The sequence below is a fragment of the Bidens hawaiensis genome, unplaced genomic scaffold, assembly GCF_021521415.1.
Source record: "Bidens hawaiensis isolate Kalapana, Puna unplaced genomic scaffold, B.hawaiensis_p1.1 tig00041930_1, whole genome shotgun sequence".
Taxonomy (NCBI): Eukaryota; Viridiplantae; Streptophyta; class Magnoliopsida; order Asterales; family Asteraceae; genus Bidens; species Bidens hawaiensis.
Window position 1 is genome coordinate 128,558 of NW_027497438.1, and position 13,651 is coordinate 142,208.

The window sequence follows — 13,651 nt, forward strand, 5'->3', positions numbered from 1 at the left end:
CAAACCCGTTATTTGAAAAAAAATTTGTGAAAGGCAATGAGAGCGTGTACGAGGCTACTTTTAAAAGTTTTCACAACTATTGGAGAAATCAATATCACATTAACGGTCGTGTTCATAGATTGACAGGTTAAACTTGGCACAAACCTAAACATGACCCGTATCTGAAAATCATGTCAGACACGTGAACTCGAACAAGACATGATTACCATTTATGTAAGATACACAAAGTTATCAATTTTTGTAATTGCATTTTAGTTATTGAATGCTTTGTCAATTTCCTTTCCCTTTTTTGGTTTTAAATTTTGATACTATATACCCAACTAATTTAATTTATTACATAAAACATTTTTAAAAACTAAAATAAAAATCAATCAATTAATCAATCAAGCCCTGTATATTCCACCGCATAGCACGCTATCGGTAGGGTCAGGGGAGGGTGGGATATAAGCAAATCTTTCCTCTATCCGAGAGAATAGAGAGGTTGCTTCCAGAGAGACCCCCGGCTCAAAAAGCTACATACAGGTAATCATAGTAAACATACATCCTACAAGCAAAAGACACTTAGCAATACATAGATAACAAACTACCAAAAAAACAAGGAATCTGTAACCTACTAAGAAAATGGCATAAGAATAAAAAAGCAGCATCAAAAAAAGATATTCATAAACAACAATGAGCAAGGCTAGCCAACTAGACCCTAAATAGAAAGCTAAGCTAACTTGGTACCTTCCCCTAGAAGTCGCTAACCTTAATCCTATGTCTCCACGAATCTCTATCTTGGACCATGTCCTCAGAGAGGTGCAACTCTGTCAAGTCATGTCTAATTCTCTCATCCCAAGTCAATTTAGGTCTGCCTCTACTCCTCTTTCCTTTCACAATGAAGGCTTCCACTACTCTAACCGGCGCTGTTTTCAGTCTCCTCTTCACATGCCCAAACATTCTCAATCTCCCATCCTTTATTTTCTCTGATATGCTAACTATTCCTAATCTTTCCCTAAAGACCTCATTTCTAATCCTATCTAATCTAGTGTGTCCGCACATCCACCTCAGCATCCTCATCTCTGTCACCTCCATCCTACGCTCCTGTGTCTTCTTGATGGCCCAACAATCTGTTCCATACAACATTGCAGGTCTAACTGCGACTCAATAGAATTTCCCCTTTAATTTAGATGGGAACCGCTTGTCGCACAAAACTCCAGTGGCTGCTTTCCATTTACACCATCCAGCTTGTATGCGATGGGTTATGTCACTGTCTATCTCTCCATTGCTTTGGACAAACGATCCTAGATATTTAAACTTCGTAATCTGCGGAACCACCTGGTCCTCAGTAGTGATCTGGGTGTCCTCGCTATCACCAACACCACTGAAGTCACAACAAAGGTACTCTGTCTTAGAGCGACTAATTCTTAAACCTTTATCCTCTAAAGCTACACGCCACTCCTCTAGCCTTTCGTTCAAGCTTTATTTAGTCTCAGCCACTAACACAATATCATCCGCAAAGAGCATGCACCATGGACAGGCTCCTGAATCGACTTGGAGAGCTCATCCATGACTACCGTGAAAAGAAACGGGCTTAACGCCGATCCTTGGTGGAGTCCCATCTCCACCGGGAAAAAATCAGTATCTCCTACCGGCGCACGAACATTAGCTTTAGTCCTGTCATACATATCTTTAATTAAGTCTATATACTTTCCAGGTACCCCTCTACCTTCTAAACTATCCCAAATTAGTCTGCGTGGCACACTGTCATATGCTTTTTCAAGGTCGATGAATACCATATGTAGGTCCCTCTTTTTCTCCCTATACTTCTTCATTAATCTTCTCAATATGTATATCGCTTCCGTGGTTGACCGTCCTGGCATGAAACCAAATTGGTTAACCATAACCTGCGCTTGTCTCCTAATTCGGTTCTCAATTACTCTCTCCCATAATTTCATAGTATGGCCTAACAACTTAATTCCTCTGTAATTTCCACAGCACTGTGTGTCTCCCTTGTTCTTGTATAGGGGCACTACTACGCTACTTCTCCACTGGTCTGACATTTTTTCATTCTTGAAAATAAGGTTGAATAGAGTAGTTAGCCACTGAATTCCTTCATCCCCTAAACACTTCCAAGCCTCAATCGGTATGTTGTCTAGACCAACCGCCTTAGCCCTTCCCATCTTCCTAAGTGCTATCCTCACCTCTCCCTGTGTGATACCTCTACAGTAGAAGTTATTCCTTTGTTGTCTCTGCGTAATAGGGTTGTCTGTTTCTCGTTGGTCGGTCTGTCTGCCAGTAAAAAGACTATTAAAATAATGGGTCATCCCAGACACGCCCTGTTTAGCTAAATAGGTTCGACTTGGAACTTACACAAACTCATTTATGTCAAACCCAAATTCCCAAACTTCGTTTTAAGTTTGTATTGTGTTTTCAATTTATGTCCCCTAATTAACCCTCACTGTGTACAGAAACAAATTAAGGTTTCACAAGCTAATGAAAACCAACATCAATAGAATGTAAAATACATGTGAGAAAAAAAGCATGACTATTAAAATGTGAGAAAAAAAGCATGACTATTAAAATGTCAAACAAAAAGAACCTAATCAGTTGAGTTGAGCACCAGCAAAATCAACATTTTTATTTCCTATAAATAAACAAAAGTAATATACTTCTCTATATATATTCCCTGTTTTTTACCTAACCACCTACAAAATTTAATTTCCAAGCTTTGGCTCAATTAACATGGAAGTGAATACTGCAAGGTCTTAAATTCGAACCCAATCTTAATTGGTTTTATTGTAGTGAGCCTTTGAGCGGTTGGTTTGTGATCACAGGCGTATGGAATTGTATTTTTTCATTATAATACTCCGGGTAGCAGGAATCACTATAAACAAATAAATATTATGAATCACCACCGACAATCTTTTGCCGACGATATTTTGTATGACACCGTATTTCAAATGCCAATTATATAATTATTTGTCACCAATTATATTTGCTTGTCCCCTAAATGGTGTTTTGGAATAGTTATTTGGTATTATATATACCATGTGTTTGTAACAAAGATAGGCATCTAGTAAAATTGCAATTCTCACATTTCATTTACTTTATTGTTTCTTTGTTACTAAAGTTCATTATTACTTCAATAATCTTGTTATAATTATGTCTAATATTATAACACGTTATCAGCACGAGCCGCTTATATCCTAATCAAAAAAGGTAATAGACACAAAGGTATCCACATAAGCATCAGAAACACTTCTTTAATTATGTATATTGGAAATATGTATATGCATATACATATACTAAGTAATAGCAATAATGTGTATAAATATTGTTATTAAAATTTGATAACTATTCTAACTTTTATTTATATATGCACACTAATATTTCATTTAGAAGTTAGATTTATTTACACTAACAATTCTATTCTTATTGTTATGCATACTAATTATATATTTTATAAAATAAACTTTATTTAATATCTTATTTATTATCTTACTTTAAAATAATTAATATTATATATATATACACACACACACATACAAACGGTAATGTTACCGTTATAAAACGGTAATATAACCATCGTAAAACGGTTATAAATTTTCACTATAAATAACCAATTATCAAGTCCGTTTCATTACAACAAACATTCTTCTTCTTACGTTTATCCAAGATAAAGCTTTCAAGATGATTCATCCAGTTTTAATGTTAACTACCATAATGCTGATAATCTTATTGTTCTTAATTTATAATCTCCCACCTAGAGAGTTTAATCTTTTCTTTTTTCTTTATCTATTTATAGCTTTACCTTTGTATTTTCTCTCAATTTTAATAAGTATGTAATCCTAATATTTATCTTATTTGTGTTTAGTAATAAAATGGCAAACATCGCAAAACTTGAATTTCCGGCTCTCAATATCACCGGAGATAATTATATGTCATGGACGGCACATGTCAAACGACATCTCAAATCAATGGGTGTTTTGAATACGATAACAGTGGGAAATAATTGTGAGGATCAAGACAAGGCAAAAGCCGATGTCTTCCTCCACAAACACATTGATGAGATGCTACAATTTGAGTATTCAAATTGTGAGGATCCATGCATTTTGTGGGAAGATTTTAAAAAGCAGATTTGATCATCAAAGGGAAGTTCTACTTCCCACTGCTAGAGATGAATGGAACAATCTCAGGTTCCAAGATTTTAAAAAAGTAAATGAGTACATTCCTGCTTTGTTCAGACTATGCTCAACGCTCCGATTTTGTGGGCAAACTGTTACTGAAGGAGATATGTTGGAGAAAACTTTCTCCACATTTCATGCATCAAATATAACCTTGCAAACGCATTATCGATTGCAGAATTTTAGGAGATACTCTGATCTAAATGCATTTCTCCTTCTAGCAGAAAAATATAATGAATTATTGATGAAAAATCATCAATCTCGTCCCACGGGTTCATCAGCAATACCAGAAGCAAATGTTGCTCACAAAAATTCTCATAAAAATTCTGGTAATAAATGAGAACAAGGTCGTAGACGAGGCCATGGACGTGGCCGTGGTCATTTGACAAAAGGCATTTTAATGATCGTAAGCATTCATTGAAATGGAACACTAATTCTTACGGTCGTGGTCGTGGTCGTAACCAGAGAGCCAATAATTATCATGTCCCACACAACACCAATTCCAACCACCACAATAAATGGAATGAAGCTGGCAGGTCCGAAAACAATGGCACACCTTGTTTTAGATGTGGAAGTACAAACCACTGGGCAAAGGCTTGTCGCACATCTCCACACCTGTGTGAACTGTACCAAGCCTCTCTTAAAGGAAAAGAGAAAGAAGTGAACCATGTTGATAATTTTGATGATCTCAATGCTGAGCTGAGCATTGCAGACTTTTATGTTGATCTCTAAAACAAATGTTGCTTGACGACAATAATTATATGCAATAATTAAGTGTGTTTCTTATTTTCATTAATTATGTAGTTCCCTTCATGTACTGTTTGTTTTTCAATTAAATAAAGTTCTTATTAAAATATCATAATGCCTTCGTTATACACTTATTATTTTTTTTCTTAATACTTTCAAGATTTAAAATGAAAATCACTGGAGCACAAGATCAAACAAAAGAAGAAGATATATGTATAGCGGATAGTGGAGCCACGCATACTATACTTAGATCTAAAAATTATTTTTATAAACTGAAACCAACAAAAGGGATCATCAATACAATATCAGGTCCTACAAACTTGATATAAGGAGTGAGAAAAGCTAATTTAGCATTACCAAATGGTACAAAGGTCAAAATAGGAAATGCTTTATTTTCCCCAAAATCAACAAGAAATTTGTTGAGTTTCAAAACATATATCATAATGGGTATGATACTCAGTCAAGGACTGTTAATAATGAAAAATATTTGCATATCATAAGCAAAGATAAGATATTGGAAAAATTGTCGGTGCTCCATTCTGGTTTGCATTATACATATATAAATGTGCCTTAAGCACATATGGCAATCAAAGAAAATTGTTGCGATCCTAGTATCATAAACTTATGGCATGACAGATTATGCGATCCAGGATCCACAATGATAAAAAGGATCATTGGAAATACACATGGGTATCCACTGAAAGATCAAAAGATACACAAAATAGATAAAATGTCTCAATGTACATCTTGTTCTCTTGGCAAATTAATTACAAGGCCTTCGCCATTAAAAGTCGATAGCGAAACACCAATGTTTTTTGAAAGAATTCAAGGTGACATATGTGGACCAATTCATCCACCATGCGGACCATTTAGATACTTCATGGTTTTAATAGACACATCCAGCAGATGGTCTAATATCTCTTTATTATCGATTCGTAATGTTACTTTTGCAAAATTTCTTGCTCAAATTATCAAATTACGTGTACATTTTCCCGATTATACTATTAAAAGAGTAAGGCTTGATAATGCGGGAGAATTTACATCACATGCTTTTGATGGTTATTGCATGTCTGTGGGGATTGCTGTAGAACACCCTGTTGCTCATGTACACACACAAAATGGCTTAGCCGAGTCGTTGATCAAACACCTATAGCTAATAGCTAGACCATTAATAATGAGGACAAAACTCCCTGTTTCTATTTGGGGTCATGCAATTATGCATGCTGGGTCATTAATTCGTGTGAGACTAAGTGCAAATCATAAATACTCTCCCACACAACTTGTTTCCGGAAATGAGCCAAATATCTCTCACCTTAGAATTTTTGGGTGTGCTGTGTATGTTCCTATTGCACCACCACAACGCAAAAAAATGGGTCCCCAAAGAAGGTTGGGAATATATGTTGGATATGAAACGTCTTCCATGATAAGATACCTTGAACCTTTAATAGGTGATGTATTTACAACATGTTTTGCTGATTGCCATTTTAACGAGACAATGTTCTCGGCATTAGGGGGGGAAATGAAAAAGCAAGAAAGAGATATATCATGGTGTGTGCCATCATTGTTACACCTAGACTCAAGATCAAAACAAAGTGAGACAGAGGTTCAAAAAATAATACATCTACAGAAATTGCAAATTACATGATACATTTACTGATATAAAAAGGGTCATTAAATCTCATATACCAGCTGCTAATGCTCCAACTCGAGTTGAGATTCCAAGCAAGCAAAATAATAATAATGCACCTCATGAATCACAAAAACGTTTAAAACGTGGAAGGCCAATCGGTTCAAAGGATAAAAATCCTCGAAAAAGAAAGAGATCTGAAAAGGATACTGACCCTAAGGATGTAATGATTGACAGAACCTTCCATCAGGAAAGAATAAATAATATAACATTCCCTCAGGAAGAAATAAATGATTCCAATAAGGAATTGTCAATCAACTATGGTCAATCACATATAATGTGGGATCGAGATGAAATGGGAAATATTGATGATATATTTTCTTATTCTGTGGCAAGTGATATCATGGAAGAAAGTGATGACCCTGAACCAAAATCTGTAGATGATTGTAATATTCGACAAGATTGGAACAAATGGAAAGATGCTAACTCACTAAACAATCGAAATGTTTTTGGACCTATTGTCATTACACCAAAGTCAATGAAAGCTGTAGGATATAAATGGGTTTTTGTGAGAAAACGAAATGAGAAAAACGAAGTTACAAGATATAAAGCAAGACTTGTAGCTCAAGGTTTTTCTCAGAGGCTAGGAATTGACTATGAAGAAAGGTATTCTCCTGTTATGGATGCTATTACGTTTAGATATCTAATCAGCTTAGCAGTCTCTAAAAATTTAGAGATGCGTCTTATGGATGTTGTCACAGCTTACTTATATGGATCACTAGACAGTGACATCTATATGAAAATTCCCGAAGGATTTAAACTCCCCGAAGCATTAAGCTCAAAGCCTAAGGAAATGTATTCCATCAAGTTACAGAAATCCTTGTACGGACTGAAACAATCTGGAAGGATGTGGTACAATCGTTTGAGTGATTATTTGATAAGCAAAGGATACACAAATAATCTTATTTGTCCATGCGTCTTCATCAATAAGACAACATCAGGATATGTGATCATAGCTGTATATGTTGATGATCTCAATTTAATTGGGACACAAAAAAAAATTAATGAAGCAATTGCTCTTTTAAAGAAAGAATTTGAAATGAAAGACCTTGGAAAAACCAAATATTGTCTTGGTTTACAGATTGAACATATGCATAATGGGATACTTGTGCATCATTCAACTTATACTGAGAAACTCTTAAAGCGTTTCAATATGGACAAAGCAAATCCTTTAAGCACACCGATGGTTGTTGGATCACTCAATGTTGCCAATGATCCATTTCGTCCTTGCGAAGATAATGAAGAGATTCTTGGTCCCGAAGTACCATACCTCAGTGCAATTGGAGCACTTATGTATCTTACTAACTGTACAAGACCTGACATTTCTTTTGCAGTTAATTTATTGGCAAGATTCAATTCATCCCCTACTAAAAGACATTGGAATGGCATTAAACATATATTTCGGTATCTAAAAGGAACTGCTGATTTAGGTTTATTTTATCCTAACGATTCAAAGAAGGATTAGTTGGTTATGCAGATGCAGGTTATTTATCTGATCCCCATAAAGCAAAATCTCAAACTGGATAAGTATTTAAGAATGGAGGAACTGCGATTTCATGGCGTTCTCAGAAACAAACACTCATTGCAACATCTTCAAATCATGCTGAAGTCATTGCATTGCATGAAGCTTCAAGAGAATGCGTATGGTTAAGATCTATGTCACGACACATAATGATTTCTTGTGGACTAGAGAAAGATCGAATTCAAACTCCTATCTATGAAGATAATGCAGCTTGTGTCTCGCAAATGAAGAAAGGGTATATCAAAAGTGACAGAACAAAGCATATACTACCAAGATACTTTGAGTATGCGCCATGTACAACTCAGCTGATCTTTTCACAAAAGCACTTCCCACAGCAACATTCAGAAAACATGTCCATGATATTGGCATGCGCCATGTACGAACAATGTAACGACCTGCAACTTGAGGGGGAGCTATATGCTGCACTCTTTTTCCCTTAGCTAAAACTTTTTCTCATTAGGTTTTTCTTTAGCAAGGTTTTAATGAGGCGGTACTTCAAGACCCCGAAGTTTTGAAATGGTGTCATCCAAGGGGGAGTGTTATGAATCACCACCGACAATCTTTTGCCGACAATATTTTGTATGACACAAAATTTCAAACGCCAATTATATAATTATTTGTCACCAATTATATTTGGTTATCCCTAAATAGTGTTTTGGAATAGTTATTTGGTATTATATATACCATGTGTTTGTAACAAAGATAGGCATCCAGTAAAATTGCAATTCTCACATTTCATTTACTTTATTGTTTCTTTATTACTAAGTTCAATTATTACTTCAATAATCTTGTTATAATTAGGGCTAATATTATAACAATAAACAAGTTATGTTCTTTGTTTGTCGAGCATCCACATTGGTGGACTAGAAAAAGAAACTAAATGCGCTACATCAGCTGACACATCAGATTTTCACTCATCCACTTTCAAACACCAAAATATCTCATTTATCCTCCAACATTACATCCACTTTTAAACACTCATATATTTCACATAATCACCTACTTTTATATTTTCTTTCTATAAAATAAAATACTTTTGTAACTATCTTTTTTATTATCTCACATTGTAAACTAAAATACTTTTATAACTATCTTATTTTTATTTCATTATTAAAACGTACTTTTATAATATTTTTGTATTAAAATCTTTTACCTTTGAAAGTTAAAAACAAACATTTTTTTTAATTCAAAAAAAACCTACTTAAAATTGAGTGTCGAAATTTAAATGAAAATCAATTACATATCATATTTGCTTCCATTCACTCTTCTTAATAATCTCCTAACTAAACATTGTATGGAGTTTTTGCTATTTAAAAAAACAGAAAGAATAAAACACATTACACAAAATAAAATAAAATAAAATAAAATAAAATAAAAGAAAAGAAAAAGGCAGTCGCCATCTTGACACTTCTCAGAGTTCTCACTGATTTGCTGCGCCTCCACCTTCACCTTCAATTGCAACTTATTAACAATGGCGATTTGCCACCATCATCAACCCGCATTACATACCCACTACATCTTCCCACTTACTAACCCTAATCCTAATCTATCACAAAACACCCATCTTCCTTTACCCCAGTCTTTCCGCTGCAACTTATCCCTCACATCCAACCCGAACCCGGAACCCCAACCCGTTTACACCTCCGTCAAATCCTTCGCTCCGGCCACCGTGGCAAATCTCGGACCCGGGTTTGACTTCTTAGGCTGCGCCGTTGACGGAATCGGAGACTACGTCACTCTCAAAATCGACCCACAAGTCAACCCGGGTGAGCTTTCGATATCCGAAATAACCGGTACAGGTAACTCAGCTAACAAATTGAGTAAAAACCCTAATTGGAATTGTGCTGGTATTGCTGCTATTGCTGTTATGAAGATGCTTAATGTTACATCAGTTGGGTTGTCTCTATCTTTAGAAAAGGGGCTGCCTTTAGGTAGCGGGTTAGGGTCTAGTGCCGCCGCCGCGGCTGTGGCGGTTAATGAGTTGTTTGGGGGGAAGTTGCCCGTTTCCGAATTGGTTCTTGCGGGTCTAGAATCAGAAGCCAAGGTGTCGGGGTACCACGCGGATAATATTGCGCCGTCGATAATGGGCGGGTTTGTGCTTGTTAGGAGTTACGACCCGTTGGAGTTGATTAAGTTGAAGTTTCCTAGTGAGGCAAATTTGTGCTTTGTGTTGGTGAACCCAGAGTTTGAGGCGCCGACGAAGAAGATGCGGGCGGCGTTGCCGACGGAGATTTCGATGTCGCATCATATATGGAACAGCAGTCAGGCGGGGGGGTTGGTGGCGGCGGTGTTGCAGGGGGATTGTGTAGGGTTGGGTAAGGCGTTGTCTTCGGATAGGATAGTGGAGCCGAAGCGGGCCCCGTTGATTCCCGGGATGGAGGCTGTGAAGAAGGCTGCATCGGAGGCGGGTGCGTTTGGGTGCACGATTAGTGGTGCGGGGCCCACTGCGGTGGCGGTTACGGATGATGAGGATAAAGGGAGAGAGATTGGGGAGAAAATGGTGGAGGCTTTCATGGTTGGTGGTAATTTGAAGGCTATGGCTGTGGTCAGGAAGTTGGACAGAGTGGGTGCTAGGCTTATTAGCAGTGTTTCAAGATGATCATCAATGGGATTGTGTTTTAATCTTGAGGATTTTAATGATTGGGTGAGGTTTTTTTAAAGGTTTTTTGTTTGTGAAATAAGTGAATCTTGGTCTGTGAATCAAGGAAAACCATATTGATGTAACATTTGATTCCTTGGATGATTGGGTAAGGTTTTTAGTTAGTTTCTTGAAATAAAATTGTCATCTTTGCATTGGTGTTTACTTATTTTGATTATATCTTTTATAAGTCAAAATTGTTGGTTGATAACACATATGTATTTATTAATAACTGAGTGTAAGTTGATTCAAATGGGTCAATGAGTTTGAAGTTAAAATGGGCTTATTGTGTTTGCAAGATCTTTAGATAAAAATGAGGCTCTGCAGTCAACTGCAGGAATTTAAACGGGTCGGATTGCATTGGACTGGCATTACATATTTCAACTTTTATACAAACGGTTTGGATTTTCAAGTTTAGTGATTCGGTCAGACTGCATAAACAGAAGCCTAACAGAATGCAACTGAAATTTCGGTTGACTTTTGAACAGAGGTGCACAAACCGGTTATAAACCTAAACAGATTCGGGTTGGAACTGAACCGGTTCCTAGTCAACGCAGTCAAAACTGGTTGTGGGAGAAACTGGTTACAAACCGAACCAGTTTGAAGCGCTAAAAACCTGGACCTGATGAAACCGGTTAGGGTTGGTTCGAAACTGGTTTCTACATAAACTGGTTCCAAACCGGGTTTTAATTCAAAAAATGACATTTAATGGCTGAATCAGTTTCTAATGGTATTATAGCCATTTGACACTGTTAGAAACCGGTTTTGGACCATTTTACCCCTCTAAATTTAGTATAAACTACTTTGCTTACCTGCGCTTTGCGGCACAGGCGTGAAAATGCTAGTTGTTGTTTTAGTTTGTTAGTGTTAGTATCTTGGAAAAAACATGGAAATTTAACGTTTACGGTCATAATTTTACATCAACAAAACCTACAATTTATGATATGCACAGACAGAGACAGTTATATTAAGTCCATACGAAGCCATGCATAGTTTCGTTACAAAATGTTAACATTGTTTTCTTTCTGTGGCTTTCAGATGTTCAAAAGGTTTTGTCGAAGCCTTTCTTGCAGTTTGATTGTGGAGCCTGTGGATGTCCACAATGAGTGTGCAGGTCTGTGTAGGTTCCCAGCCGGATCTACACGGAAATATCTCGTAATACGTAGGTGCGGAATCCCTACGTAAGACGATATGAGCGTTAGATGCGATATACGTTAAACCCAAGCATAAACACACGTTACAATACTCAAAAGACACGTTGTATTGCAACTCTTTTACACGTGATATTCAATCACAATTACACGTCCTTAGAAAAACTGTTACTAAAGCGAGCCGTAGACACAGCATATAAAGCCTCCGACAACTTCGCCTAACATGCTAGGCGAAGTTGTCAATAACTTCGCTTGTCCACAAGTTCGCTTATATTAGGCGAACTTGTGAGACAACCTATACAAACCAAAACCAAACAAACTAACACGATTACAGACACTAGATACTGAACTACTGACATAATGCACCAACAGACTCCCCCTTGGCAGTAGCTTCATATCTCTATCTTCAATCATGTGTCTTGTAATCCCAAAAATCTCGAGTCACTCGTCTTCAAGCATGAACGCCTTCTCTGACGCAAACGGAAACTACTCTTTGATATTTCTTGGCTTCATCTTTCCATGCAGGGATATAGAATATCTTTTTCTCGTCTAGCACCTGCAAGTCGGCTTGAGACAAATTCACCAAGTGCATAGGATCATACACTCTCAGCACCTCTTGTTCATCTTCATCCTCCATGACCGCTTCAGCTGTTTGATTATCGACATACCACCATTTCAGATTTTTTAAGACATCCTTGGGCATTAGTTTCATCGGTACTTCTTTCAAACACCGGATAGGCTTATACTTCATTATCATCCAAGGTTTGCCATCAGCTCTCATTCCTCTGTCTTTATCTTCAACAAGCTTCCCTTTCTGCGGCTTTAACAACTCGAACTTCTTCTCTTTTATACTTTCTTTCCACACGATCTTTCCAATAATCCTAGCCATATTATCATCACTCCTGTTTATCAACCCCAACTTGGCTAAATCCTTCACCTCACACTCCGGCAAGGTATTCAATGATCTCAACAACCTTTTGAAGTACTGAACTCCGTCAAAACGTTTAATCACAAATAGCCTCAACTGCTCATCATATAACCAGCATATAATCCCCTTCTTCGATTCAGCATAACCTTTGATATTATAACTCTTCTTAAACATAGTTGGAACCGCTGGTTTCTTTGTCTTTACGAACCATTGAGCATAGCCTTCTTTCCATCTCGGCTGCTCTTCCCATTCAGTCTCATCGCTTCCCATATCTTGACCCACATTTGACTTATCAACTTCTGGAATTTCATGCTCAACATTATCCTCCACAATCTCTCCCTCTTCAACCTCACTGTCAATCACAATCTCAGCTCCTATTTTCTCAATCTCTTCAACCGGTAACACATCGTCGTCACCCACAGTATCATCATTCAACATCTCCTCATCATCCACTACCACCACATCATCACCCCCTGATCCACCTGTTGCACCAGCTGACTCCCCCTGAGATGTGGAAGTCCCAAGACTTTGTTCAGTTCTTGGCAACTCACTACCTGCATCCTTCGATGCATTGGGATCATCGTCTCTATCGTTACTCTTCTTCGTCCTCAACTCATCGCCCTTGCAGCTCGTCTCCCCCTGAGATGCTAAGAACTGTTTTAAAGCATCAAAAAGTTTACCGTGCTCAATCAGGAGGGACGACTGAATTTGATTTTCTGCAACAAGGCGCTGGATAGCGTGAGTCTGGATCAGGTTGATTCTTGACTGTTCTGCCACGACCCTCTCAAGATCTGCTATCCTGTCTGAGTCAG

The 13,651-nt window shown here is 37.3% G+C and overlaps 1 pseudogene; it reads left to right on the top strand.

Annotated features, from left to right (window-relative positions):
- The first annotated feature begins 9,593 nt into the window (after positions 1–9,593).
- LOC143593331 (homoserine kinase pseudogene) lies at positions 9,594–11,804 on the top strand (annotated as a pseudogene).
- The last annotated feature ends 1,847 nt before the right edge of the window (positions 11,805–13,651 follow it).